Source organism: Ctenocephalides felis, unplaced genomic scaffold, assembly GCF_003426905.1.
Source record: "Ctenocephalides felis isolate EL2017-DRISC unplaced genomic scaffold, ASM342690v1 CF-g0.4_SCAFFOLD_00021, whole genome shotgun sequence".
Taxonomy (NCBI): Eukaryota; Metazoa; Arthropoda; class Insecta; order Siphonaptera; family Pulicidae; genus Ctenocephalides; species Ctenocephalides felis.
The window spans coordinates 4892-19108 of NW_020536175.1; the positions used below are offsets into that span (position 1 = coordinate 4892).

At 31.2% G+C, this 14217-nt stretch overlaps 1 long non-coding RNA gene across 1 annotated transcript; it reads left to right on the plus strand.

Annotated features, from left to right (window-relative positions):
• Positions 1-5752: 5752 nt before the first annotated feature.
• LOC113391193 lies at positions 5753-6776 on the plus strand. Its single transcript, XR_003368309.1, has 5 exons — positions 5753-6005; positions 6079-6111; positions 6182-6315; positions 6423-6610; positions 6725-6776. It is a non-coding gene; the product is annotated as an uncharacterized LOC113391193 (long non-coding RNA).
• Positions 6777-14217: the final 7441 nt, after the last annotated feature.

Below are 14217 nucleotides of genomic sequence, written 5' to 3' on the forward strand. Positions count from 1 at the left end.
TGAACCGATACAGCCATTTGATGACACTCAATAAAGGAGAGATTTGATTAGGTTCGCCTAATTGACCAAGCCGTTTCTCTGGAATTCGGAGAAACAGGCAAAATGTTTCGTCCACGTTTTCGCAAAAAAAACCAACTGAACCAAACCACCCAAAAGATTTCTTTTGGTAATCGTGCTAATTAATTTATTAGTTTTTTTTGTGATTAAATTGAAAACTAGCTGTAAGTGGAATTCTGTCTTAAGGCAGTTAGGGCATCGTGCCTTAAGGCAAATTGCTGGAACTTCCCGTACCAAAAATTATTATTATTTTTTAAAACGATTAACATTTTTGAAAAAAAATTACTTTGAAAAAATAAGATTTTTGAGAAACTATAAATTGGACAAAAAATTAGTTTTTTTTTGAAAAAAAAGAATTTAAAAAAAAATAATTTTTTTTTTGAAAAAACATTTTTTTTTCTTTATTTTGACATATTGTGGAAGATCTGAACTTTTTTTTCAAAGCAATCGTACTGCTTTAACTACATAGGGACAAAATATAAAGCGCGTAAGCGCCGCGTCGCTGTCTAACGCATAAGCATTGGTACGGAACCGATAGGAATGTTAACAAAATGTATACTTATTGTTAAAATCTCTATAAAATGTCTGATAATTTGATGTGCATATGTCTAATGATCATTTTTGACCGCCAAATGGCTCATTTTTTTACTTTTTCCTCTATATCTCCGAAACCGCTGCACCTACCTTCATGAAAGTTGTATCGATTTTTCATCTTGTCAATACAAATAAAATGTTTTTTGAATTATTAAAATCGGACGCTCCGTTCTCTTAAAAACTGAGTTACCGTTTTTGGAACTTTTTGCCCCGTATCTTCGGAACGGCTTGACCTGCCTTTGCCAAAAACTAATCAGCACGTCTCCTTATCAATACGGATCGAATGTTTTTTGAATTATTCAAATCGGTTGATCCGTGTTCCCGAAATCGTCGGCGAAAATTTGTATCCGCACATACATACACACACATACATACATACATACACACACATACACACACACACACACACACACATACATCCATTTTTTCTAAGTATGCCAAAATATTCAGAAACCTCTGAAACGTAAAGATATATAAAAATTTTCATTTTCGATTTTTTTGCGATTACTATAACTTGCCCTACGGGAAGTTAAAAAGAAATTGAAGACGGGGATAAGGTTCATCAATCGAACATCCTAAAATATTTATTGAACTAGCTGTAAGTGGAATTCTGTCTTAAGGCAATTAGGGCATCGTGCCTTAAGGCAAATTGCTGGAACTTCCCGTACCAAAAATTATTATTTTTTTTTTAAACGATTAACATTTTTGAAAAGAATTACTTTGAAAAAATAAGATTTTTGAGAAACTATAAATTGGACAAAAAATTAGTTTTTTTTTGAAAAAAAAGAATTTAAAAAAAAATAATTTTTTTTTTGAAAAAACATTTTTTTTTCTTTATTTTGACATATTGTGGAAGATCTGAACTTTTTTTTCAAAGCAATCGTACTGCTTTAACTACATAGGGACAAAATATAAAGCGCGTAAGCGCCGCGTCGCTGTCTAACGCATAAGCATTGGTACGGAACCGATAGGAATGTTAACAAAATGTATACTTATTGTTAAAATCTCTATAAAATGTCTGATAATTTGATGTGCATATGTCTAATGATCATTTTTGACCGCCAAATGGCTCATTTTTTTACTTTTTCCTCTATATCTCCGAAACCGCTGCACCTACCTTCATGAAAGTTGTATCGATTTTTCATCTTGTCAATACAAATAAAATGTTTTTTGAATTATTAAAATCGGACGCTCCGTTCTCTTAAAAACTGAGTTACCGTTTTTGGAACTTTTTGCCCCGTATCTTCGGAACGGCTTGACCTGCCTTTGCCAAAAACTAATCAGCACGTCTCCTTATCAATACGGATCGAATGTTTTTTGAATTATTCAAATCGGTTGATCCGTGTTCCCGAAATCGTCGGCGAAAATTTGTATCCGCACATACATACACACACATACATACATACATACACACACACACATACACACACACACACACACACACATACATCCATTTTTTCTAAGGTATGCCAAAATGTTCAGAAACCTCTGAAACGTAAAGATATATAAAAATTTTCATTTTCGATTTTTTTGCGATTACTATAACTTGCCCTACGGGAAGTTAAAAATGTAATTAAATATTTAATTTATTATAAAAATTTATTAAAATCAGGGCAACTTTTAAGCTATACAAGCACGTGTTTGTGTTCTTAGTTTTATCTTAATGGAAAAAAAGAAATGCCACACATTTCTTTTAGATCACTTTAAACACAATTCAATATATTCAATCATATTATTAATTATACAAAATGGATTTAAATTATGAGAAAACGGCACAAATATTTGAGTATTTATCATTGGATAAAATGGTTATTCCTATTAATGAATTAGTGATAAAAAATTTAATAGAATGGGAAAACATCAAAATAAATGTATATTTCATACCAATACGTAATACTAACATTATTGCAGGACTTGTCCTGCAGTCAATGAATTATTTATGGAACAAATAGATACAGTCATGATACAGTCAAATATCTAGGTTTACACCTGAATAAAAGACTAACTTAGAAGAGCACATTTAGAAAAAGAGATAACAGCTTGAAGAGGTAAGGATAAGATATTATTGGCTCTTCGGTAAGTAATTAAAACTGGACACACATAATTAAATTACTTACCTATATAAAGCCATACTTCCAACACATACGCTTTAATAATTCAGAGATTCTAATATAAACTATTAAAAGAAATTTTGAAAGCACCGAAGAATGATTCAAAATCGGTTAATACACAAGCATTAAGCTCAGTCAAGGATGAAATAATTGCTTTTTCACATAAATATTAAAATCGTACACTTGCTCGCTAGAAAACTTCACAACAACTCTACCAGGACCAGGTTGAAAAGGAAATTTCTTCTGCATCAATCAACAATAAATAAGATCTTCGACAATAACTGCTGATCAGTCAGATGATTTGTATTTTTCCAACGCCTACTGTTTTATATCAATTTTTTTACTCGTTTTATTTTAAATATTCTTCTCGTCCGTTTCGAGGCAGTTGTAAAAATAATTATCTAATAAAAATAACTATATTCATAATTAAACAAGTATTATATTCGTATAAGTATATAATAATCTACTAATATATATAAAAATAAGTCGGTTTTTCCTTCCTGACGATATAACTCAAGAACGCACGAACCGATTTCGACAATTTTGCATTCGTCTCGGGCTTCGCAAGGAAAATAGCTAAGAATTAAGAATTGGTGGTGCATCGTGCCTTAATGAAAATTGCTGGAACTTCACGCACTGTAATTACATTCGAGTAATCACATTAGTGAGAATTATCAGAATTGTGCTTGGTTAGGTCAACGAGCAATTCTTGCCGCAAATAATAATGATGTACAAGCACTGAATTTCACCATTCAATCCAAAATTTCTGGCGATTTAGTGACATACCAATACCAATGATTCCGACTGGTCTTATGTTTGACTTCAAACGATTGCAATTCCCAGTTCGCTTTGCGTTCGCAATGACAATTAACATGTCTCAAGGCCAATCGCATAGTGTTTGGGGAATAAATTTCAAATAGATTATTTAGAAAATCATTGATTTTCATATGGGCTGTTATACGTTTCCTGTTCACGTGTTGGGAAACCATCCGCTTTGTTTGTGTTAACGTCAGACCAAAAAACAAAAAAATGTGGTTTACCAAACATTTACTATTCAGTTTCATTTACTTAGAGAAGTTCAACTAAAAAATATTCCATTTTTGTAATCGAAATAAATTCATTACTGTTGTGTAATAAAATCAAAATTTTCCTTTTCAAATATAAAACAAACAAAAAATTTTTCATCTTTCTCACGAAACCGTCTGGTGGCGAAACGGAGTTCGTCGGGTTTGCTAGTAATCATAGATAAGTAAACATAAATAGTTCGCTATCTCAGTCCGTTTGACATTACAGTATATTTAGTATATAAATCAACTGCTGGTATTATTCCTATATATGGTTCGCATACGTAATTCAAAATAAGAAAACCTAAATAATTTCTTATATTAGAAATGAGAAAAAAACATACGAAGTACAAAATATATTTTCAAATATATCGCAAACATTTTTACATAACAATTAAAATTTTCATAAATGTAATAATCAATATATACATAATAATAAGTATTATAATTTTACAATTAAATTATAATTACAATTAATGTGCCGACATCATAGACCTTATACAAGGCATGGACTGCTAGTCCCCATACATTTCTCAGGTACAAAAGTGTCAAAAGATGTTCTATGGTATGAGGGCATATGAGGGTAATTTAGCGGCCGAGTTATGTCAAACTCGATCGCTTAAACGTCAAATGAAAGTCCGTGTGTTCGAAATTGTTGGGCAAATATTATATAATATACAATTTATGTTGAACTAATGAATGCAATGAACCTTTTATTTATTTATTTATTTTAGTTATACAAAGTGTTTAAGGGGCTAGAGGTACTTGGAATTTTTGAAAAATCGATTTTTATTTTTTTTCATTTTCATTAAGTGTAATATCTTGAAAATGTTCTCTGAAAATTTCAAGTTGATCCGATGATTACTTTTTGAGTTATTGGACTCTTACCAGCACGTTGACGCAAGTGGAGAGCTCGATACTTATACTCAAGATTATTCTCCCTCACCTCCTGATGTTTTAAAAGATTTTAAACCGATTTACGATGATATTTTACTTTCAAGATGTGTAGTTCAAGATTGAATCCATAATCAGAAAAAATTGAAAGCTTCAACCAACTAGTGTAAAAAATATGCCTAAAAACCGTGATAACTAGTTTTACCATCGTACAAATTGCTAATTGCATATATATATCATTATTATTCATTTATACCCTAATTGTGGGTATAATTGCCATTGGTATGCTGAAAAATTGGATGCTGCACGTGTGACCCAGTAAACCACAGAAGTTACCACCACGTAACTCATTTTGTAACTTTCGTTTCGAAACTGATGTTAAGTAAAAAAAACCGATGCTGTTACGTATAGTTTGCGACCCTTTAACCACGTCGACGCGTTTCTGTCGGTACGTGGCGTGTTACGTTGCATTGTCACATAGATTAGCCTTTGAAAAGCCGTGAAGTGTTTTATGATCGAAATGTCAAATTAAATATAGGTTAACTCGGTTAGTGCATCGTGGACGCATAATTGAGTATTTTATCGTGTATGTTTGAAATGCAAGATATTTCCTTTATTGAAGCGTTATTATTAATTGCTTTTATATTTAGTGCGAAATCAGTTGTAGAAATTAGTTAAACAGTCAGCTGCAAAAGTATTTAATATGAAACCGGCAAATAAGGCGAGTCTAATTGTACTGAAACATATTTTAATTTATAAATTATTATAATAATGTTTAGTCATTTGCAGTATATAGGCCGCCTTCAATGCAAAGTCTGTTCATGTATTGTGATAATTGATTTGTCATGTAATAATTGAAATTTCTAACACACCAGTCAGAAACATAACCTCAATTCAGTGATATATGAATAAAGAGAATTAAGTTATATAGTTTTATACATATTCATTTTTTATAGTTTTATTAGTATCAGAACTATTTAGCTAAGCACAAACTGATATAAGTTGGTTTTCAATTGTAGAGAAAATTACAGTGCTGATAACCCCTACGAAAATGGATTTCAAACTAGGGAAATTTTCTCCAATAGAGAAGATAAATACAAAGTTAGATAATATATTAGAAATTATTAATCCTTTGTCACCCAAAAAAACAAGCAAGGCTTGAAAACATGCGAGAAGAAAAATAAGAACACATATCGATAAATAAGAACACATATTAAGATTAAGTGTTGAAAAGAAAATGAATTGTGGAGCATTTCTTAAGTGATGATATTGTATTACAGAATAGGTATATTAATGTTTTAACAAAGAGAATTTTAACTAATATGATTTAGTACTAATTTGTAATGTTTTACTTTTAGGAAATTAACATATTTAATACGAAACCAGCAAAGGTGAGTATAATTGCACTGTTTTTTTTTTAATTTACAATTATTATATTAATGACTAATTAGTTATTTTCAGTATATAGGTCATGTGCAATGCAAATTCTGTTTATGTATTGTGATAATTGATTTATCACATAATTATTGAAATTTCTGACAGACCAGTCAAAAATCACATAACCTCAATTCAGTGATATGATATGAATATTATAGGTAGATAAGTGTAATATATATGGTATCATACATATTCTTTATAATTTCATTAGTATCAGAACTATTCAGTTAAGCAAAAACTGATATAAATTGCTTTTCAATTGTAGAGAAAGAGTGCTCATAACCCCTATGGGTTATGTCAAAATGGAATTCAAACTAGGGAAATTTGCTCTAATCAAGAAGATAAATTGTCACCAAAGAAACAAGCAAGACTTAAAAACATTCAAGAAGGAAAACAAAGAATGCACCGGATATCACACATTATATGGATTAAGTGTTGAAGAGAACATGAATTGTTGAGTATTTCGAGCCAGATGAACTTGCATTACAGAATTGGTATATTAAGGTTCTACATGAAGAGAATTTTAACTAATATGATTTAGTACTAATTGTAGTGTTTTACTTTTAGGTAATTCAGATCTTGAAAATTAATAGGATAAAATCAATGCAAGAAAATTGAGTGTGTGTTCATGGAATAATTATCTCTGTCATATGATCGTAGGAACTACATAGTCATTAAGTTCAAATAATGAGTATGTTTAGAGGTAATGTTCACAAATGACTAATTTGTTCGCAATGTTTTCAATTCAAAATTTGTGTACAATGTTTCTAAGATGTTTGGTTCTATTTAGATACATTAACAGATGCAAGTGAGTTGAACATATTTAACGCAAGACTTAACTTTGCCAAGTCTGATTTAACTGAAGTTGCCAAGAGAGTTAAACATAATACATATTATGAATAAATAATTAATTATTTTTATAGGCTAACATTTTATGGACTATCAAATTTTAGTTTTCTAATGTTAACTATGTAATATGTAAATTATGTATATTGTAAATGATAATATTTAATAAAATTACTAAATATCCGAAATTATTATTAATATTCTATATTTGCAGGAAATTTAATTAAATAAGTATGTAACATAAAAGACACCTACACCACGCTTTTTTATTCAATTTAGATACGTAGCAAAAATGTAACCGCGGTGTATTAGTGTGCAACGAAACAGCCGTTACGTTCTTGCCCGCGAAATAGATGCTTCTGTGTGCCTCCCAGGTTACGTACCTGATTCGTGCGGACGTGCCAGCGTTACGTAACGTTCATGGCTTTGTTACGTTTTGTGGTTTACTGGGGAAAGTGGCAGATCAGCGCGCCAACGAGAACAATCGGGAGGGCGGAATGCTTCGTAGGCAACAGCAATGTAAATTTCGGAAACTTGCACAATGACTGATGTACAAGTTTCCGAAATTTACATTTGACTCGGTTTAAGTAATTCAATAATTCGAATTTCTGTACGTAAATCTAATGTAAAACTTTAAACGCGTTTTTCTCAAAACTATGTTTTTTGAACCGGTGACCACTGTAACTCAAAAACCGCTTAGTAAATTTTAATGAAATTTATACAGCTTTTTATAATACATAATAAACTCGGGCCTGATCAAAGAATTTTTATTTTTTCAAAAATTTCAAATTTTTAAGTCCAATTAACTGTTGATTTTTTATCCAAAAATCTAAAATTTTTATTTCTGATGCTACCATTTTGTTATTTCTTTCAAAAAAAGGAAACTTTCGATCAGGCCCAGGATTATCTATTTTTAAAACTATTTTTTATTTGATTGAATTCAGATGAATCTCTAAGAAGTTATGATGGTCACCGCCAGGACCGTTTTTGAAACAGGGTCAACAAAAACAGCTATAACTTTGGGAATATTAATGTTTTTTTCTGAAATTTTTGTTTCAAGTCAAAACATTGTATAATGATGCCGTATTGATATTAGTAAAAAAACATCGTTTAATAACCAAAAAACAATACTCAAAAATCTCATTTTTTCGTACCTCCAAGTACCCCTAACCCTTAAAGGAAATTAAAAAATTAAATATATATTTTACACATTATAAAATTCACTGAAAATAAGAACAGTTGGCTAGAGCTATTATGGGTAATTAAAAGAAATAATGAAATATCTGTTTAAATGTAATATATTTATTATTGGTGTTCAAAAAAGCACAATTTTCGTGTGAAAGTGGCGTACATATTTATCAACTTTGCTTTTTTTATGTTCTTCATGGTGCATTCTAATTGTTAAGTACATTTTTTGCGACAAAGTTGATAAGGCCATGATAATGCTGGACAAATTGCTGGAAATGGCTTGATCTAACAAGATGTGCAAGTCCCAAGTCATTCAACTTTCGGAGAATCATGCTTTTATGTGAACTTTTGTACATTAAATTTAAAGAATTTCGAATTAGGCTTTCTATATATAAACATAAATTAAACATTTCATCGGAAGGATATGAAAGATATCCTCGATTTTTCATATCGATCAATGTCGAATTTCCCGGTTCTCCTACAATACTTGCGAAGCATTCAGAACAGGTTTACTCCAGCAACATTATTTAAATTTTCGGACAATAAAACCCGAAATGTACTTCACGGCTTCTTCGACGAACTGCGACGATATTTCAAAATTAAAATCAAAAGTTCATATTCTTGAAATTCTTCATCTTCATAATTATCGTCCGACTTCAGATTTTCCGAATTATTTGCACTTCCAACCGTCAAATCGGAATTTTATCCGAGAACAATTTCCTTTATCGGAAACGATTATTTCTTGATGGCAAGTCAAACGACGCATTGCATAAATGAATTGATAGCAAGTTAGATTATTAGTGAATCCACCTCGCATTCGAATTGTCGAGAAGAAAGATTCCAGCATATCCTGAAGCGTTTGTAAGTCAGAGATATTTATATTGGTATATAGATTGGAGGTCTTCAAAAAGAGAAAAAATATTTCGCAAGCAGATGATAAACCAACAAATCCACATTTCTTCGTCCCGATATTACAAGCTGCTCTCCATGTTTCAATCCTAATATATAATTTTCAATTTCTTTTGCACGTTTTTTCAATTTTTGCTTGTTCTCTTCGCATAACGGAATTCTTAAGGGCTGTCTATATATATATATTATTATTTATGCTTCTACAATTCAAAATATCAAATGCGTCATTAAAGATTTTGCAGAATTCAACTGTCCCTTGAATGTTGCAACCAGAAATAATATTTTGTTTTTCTAAAGCCATCAACGCTTTACTCCACAGAGTTGCTCAGAACCTGGCCTGCCAATCTAACATTCATTTTATTTTCAGAAGTATGAATGTGTCGTGCTGTCAATGTGTGTTGCATAATGAAGACCTGGGTCTTCCTGTATTTTGCATAGACCTAAATGTGTGCCCAGTCAACGGTTTGGTTCGTGCTGGCAGTAAACATTTTCATTTCCACAAGTGCATTGCGAGCATTTTTTCAACATGTGGCAGGAATCTGGAAATAACCACACACTGGTGACCAGTTGCTGGGAAAAGTTTTGCACCGGATATTCAATTTTCGTACGTGCTCCCAGTGAATGCACCATGGATCATTCACCTCGATCACCGTCATAGGTTATAGAATGAACCTTGACGTACTCATACAAGACCGTACTCATACAAGAGATTCGCATTATACGTACAAGGTTAGCGTGTTCACTCCATTCAATTTGGTAATAAGGAAATAAGCTGAGGTGGCCTCGAATTGCCCTTTCAAATCCACCATCATAAACACCAATGCTGGTTTGCTAAATCAGGAGACTCCCAGCAGAGAGGTTTCTTGGTGAATGGATCAACTCCAATATCTACTCGTATATAGCCAAAACGCACTTCCATGTTTTGTTACAGTATGCGCCTTGAGTGAAATTTCGTCAATTATGAAATAGCAAACAAGTGAAACACCTGTAGTTTCAGAATAAATTTTAAGTCTTTCCAGAATATTTCTATTGAATCCCGGAGTCGAGTCCAACACGTACAGCCACTGTCGAATTGACGATGGCGCAGGCAATAATTTTCGAATTTTTGCGAACGAAATCGTAGGCCCTACTCGAGTAAAACTGTAGGTCTTCGCAAATTTTCGAATTTCAGGCTCATACTCTTTCGTTTGCTTCGGAGGTTCTGCTATTCAAATTACCGAGTACATCAGGCATGTTGTCCTTAAAAAGAAAAGGTATAATTTAAATGAGTGTACCAAAAAATTTTATTTATTTACTTAATTTCCACACATACATTCTTCGTTTAACGTTATTTATGTCATTCGGTGCTTCGGATGTGTTTCAACATGTCTGTTTTGGGTATTATATTGCCTAGGGTTTTGGATATTAATTCTATTTTGTTTAAGTTCAGTGCTTTAATGGACGATCAATGAACTTAATTGGCGATATTATTATTACAGACTTATGGTTAGTATTTTAATGAGTTAATCATTAACCTTATTAGATTAATTTGTGAATAAAGCTAAGAACTTTGACAGCATTTTATTCTGCATTTGCTTGTGATTTCATATTCGTTTTTGTGCCACGCTATTAATTTAATTTTAAACTTTTGTTTGTCTTATTATGATTATTGAGTACGTACTTTGTTGCTCTTCGATATTGTTTCAATTTCGGATGAGGTTATGACTAATACATGTTAAATATATTTTAACAACTTTTTGTGGGCATTTCATGTTTTCTTTCTTCTTGATACTATTTAAAATCATATAAGGTTGTTAGGAAGTAGTTTTTTCGTTGTTTACTACAGACGATTTAATTGTATTTATTTTTGAAACTAACATCACACTTTAGCCCTATATTATTATATGATTTGAAACTTATTAAGGTTGTATTAAACTATGTAAAAAATGCTGATCTGTAAAAAACTTACAATCAGCCAGGATGAAATTGACTGATATGTATAGAAAGATGTTTCCTGTACAACAGTGCCAAGACTGATTGTTAAATTTCGATCAGGAATATTTGATGTTGAAGGTGCATCACGTTCATAAAGAACTGTTGATGTTGATAAAGATGTGTGAAGGCATTTATTGATGGAGACCAGCAATAGCGAAATTTATCAAATTCAATTGTTCAATTTCATTCAATGACCACTCGAAAGGTAAAGGTATTTTTTTAAAACTCAATGTATGAGTTTCCCATAGAGAGAAACCTGTGTTGCTTTATTGAAGTCTGCGAATCACTTATGTGAAAATGATTGGTTTTTGAAGAAAATTACAACTAGAAATGAAATTGAGTTGTATACAATGTATCTCATGCAATTGCTCATGAAACAAAAAAGAAGAACTTTCTCAAACCAGTTGCAAGCCAATATTCACCAGAAACAGGTGATGCTGTGTGTTTGGTGAGATTTTAAAAGACATATCTGTTTTCAGTTATTTCAATAACAACCAAAAAATTATGATCCTGGAATTGCACTATTCCCAGAAATTTGAATGAAGATGTCTGAGTTAAACGGCCAATATATAATCTAATAAAATATTTATTACATAAAAATTATTCATCAAAAAATCTATTAAAAACGAAATTACTTTTCAAACATCTGATTATTTTTATTTCTTTATATAAATATTATAATCATTTTTATTTTAGGTGTCGGTGAAGAAAAACTATTCAACATGATGAATGTCTTACATAACGAAATTATCCTCTATTTAGGAGCTATTTGAGGTAACTGAAGTAAGCGATCGTATAAGTAGTTCTTGCATGTTTTTTATAACAGAGTTAATTTGATCGCAAAATTAAATATGTTGTAATTTATGAAACATTTTAAGACACATTTTATCAGTAGTTGGCAAAAATATTTATTTCCTTTCTCCAATATTAATTAAAAGGATAAACCTTGTTGATCTGATATCATTTTATTATTTATATTTTTCCATCTTGGCTCGCCGTAGGTAATCGGTTAAGACAACGGGACTTGTTCAGAGGTCCCCGGGTTCGATTCCCACTTCGAGCAGCCTGTTGTGAGGCAACATTGACAAAGATTTTAACTGGAAATATAGATAGCAATATGTTTCCAAGTGAAAATAGCCCTCACCGGCATTGTTACACCATACTTGCCCTATTACAGAGATTGTAATAAAATTTATCATACAGAGATGTGACAACTGTTTGGGTTGCCATCTGTAATAAAACAACGTAGTTTGTAAAGATCTTACTCACAACAGCTCATAGAACCCATTAGTTCTGATTGCTGTTCAAATAAAATTATAAAAAAAATTATAAAAATATTTTCCATCTTAAATGGTTTTTTTTTTATTATGCTGGCTTTTCAATTTAACACATTGTTGACCATCATTTTATTGATGATTTCTCATGTCACTGAGCAGGGCCGGTCTTGTCTTGCATGCGATGCATGCAAAAAATGCAGGCGCACGCCTTAGGGGGCGCCAAATTGAGTTTTGAAATTTAATTTATAGTATATTATTTACATTTTTATTATTTATATGAAATTTAGAACACTTAATAAATAAATTATAATGCACAATTTAACTTAACTGGGAATACGGAGATATAAAAAGCATATTAATTTTGCAATGAGTTATCAGTAGAAACAATTAACCAATTAATAACTGTGCAAATTAGTAAATAACAGCTTTACTTAATCTACTTATTTAATCTTTTCTTTGTTTGAAGTTACCGTGGAATTTAAAAAGAAATTATCTAGTGTTCAATCCCATAAGCGCAAGCCTGGGAAAGCTTAAATTATTCATTGGCGCATTATTGACGAAAAATTGCGAGCTGATTTAGTTGAAACAGATTTTGTTAAAAAATATAAACAAATTATAATCAGGCAAATAAACAACGGGGAGTCAGAGGTTAGAAAATGGCATGTTATTCTGAGAAATTGAATTGCAGCTTTTGTTCTTGTTGCAAATGTTTCGCATCTGATGAACTTTGAATGTTGAAGACATGCTTGGTTAAGGTTGTGGAAATGGAACAAATATGGAAAATGAACGCAAAATTTACTTTGGAACAAAAATCTTAATTTTCTTTTTATACCTAGTCGTGTCCATGCTCTAAATTTAATAATTATTAACTATGCAGAAATAATACATATCAAACATTATAATTTATCAAACATTGTAATTTCTTTGCATTTTTTACTGATTTTTAGACAATACTTCTAAAATTCAAAAAATTTAACTTTAAAAAGAACAATATGATTTTCTGAATATAACGGGAATACAAGAATGAATACAGTTCGGCTCTTACTATTTTATCTTCATTACAGTTAATAACATTATCCAGACAAGTGTGATTTGAAGGTGAAACTAAAGAATTTGCTACAAATACATCTTCGGCAAGTTCCTTCCTTTCAATAATTTCTAAACAATTAATATTTGTAGAAACCCTGACTACAGTCTCTGAACGAGGCTTTAACTCAACTGAAGGTGAATTATTTGAAGGGATGGGCTTTGAGTCCTTAAAATCTATTGTGTCATTATTAAAATTTACATTGACTATAAGAGTTTTCAAAAAATCTAACCCTATTATGCCATCTACTTTAATTGATAATCTATATCTACTACACTAAACTCATGCGAAATAATCTTATTGTCTAATAGAGTCCTTAACTAAGATGTCCCTAACGTATCTACAGTGGTAAAACCTGTATAACTACAGTGGAAACCCCAGTATTCTTAACCCTATTATCTAAACTTGTGTCACACACACTGTCGCTCACATAAGCCTCGGAACTTGCAAAGTACAGAAGTCGTGGCAGAAATTACCTAACTATACTCACATTTTTGTTCAAATAAAATTATCATTTTTCTTTTTACATGCATGGTGTTGACAAGTTAGTTGTATAAATGTTAGTGCTAATTTCTAGTGTCGTGTACACTCTCTAGATGTAACCTACCAACGTTAATATCCACTGATGGTGACATTAAATTGAATGTCGAAACGTTTGGAATTAAAGATTAATTTATAAATCTTTGCTTTTTATACTTTGATGTATCGCCCTACAAGAACTTACTCATATATCTCAACATCAAAATCAACTACTAAATCATATATATATATATATATAT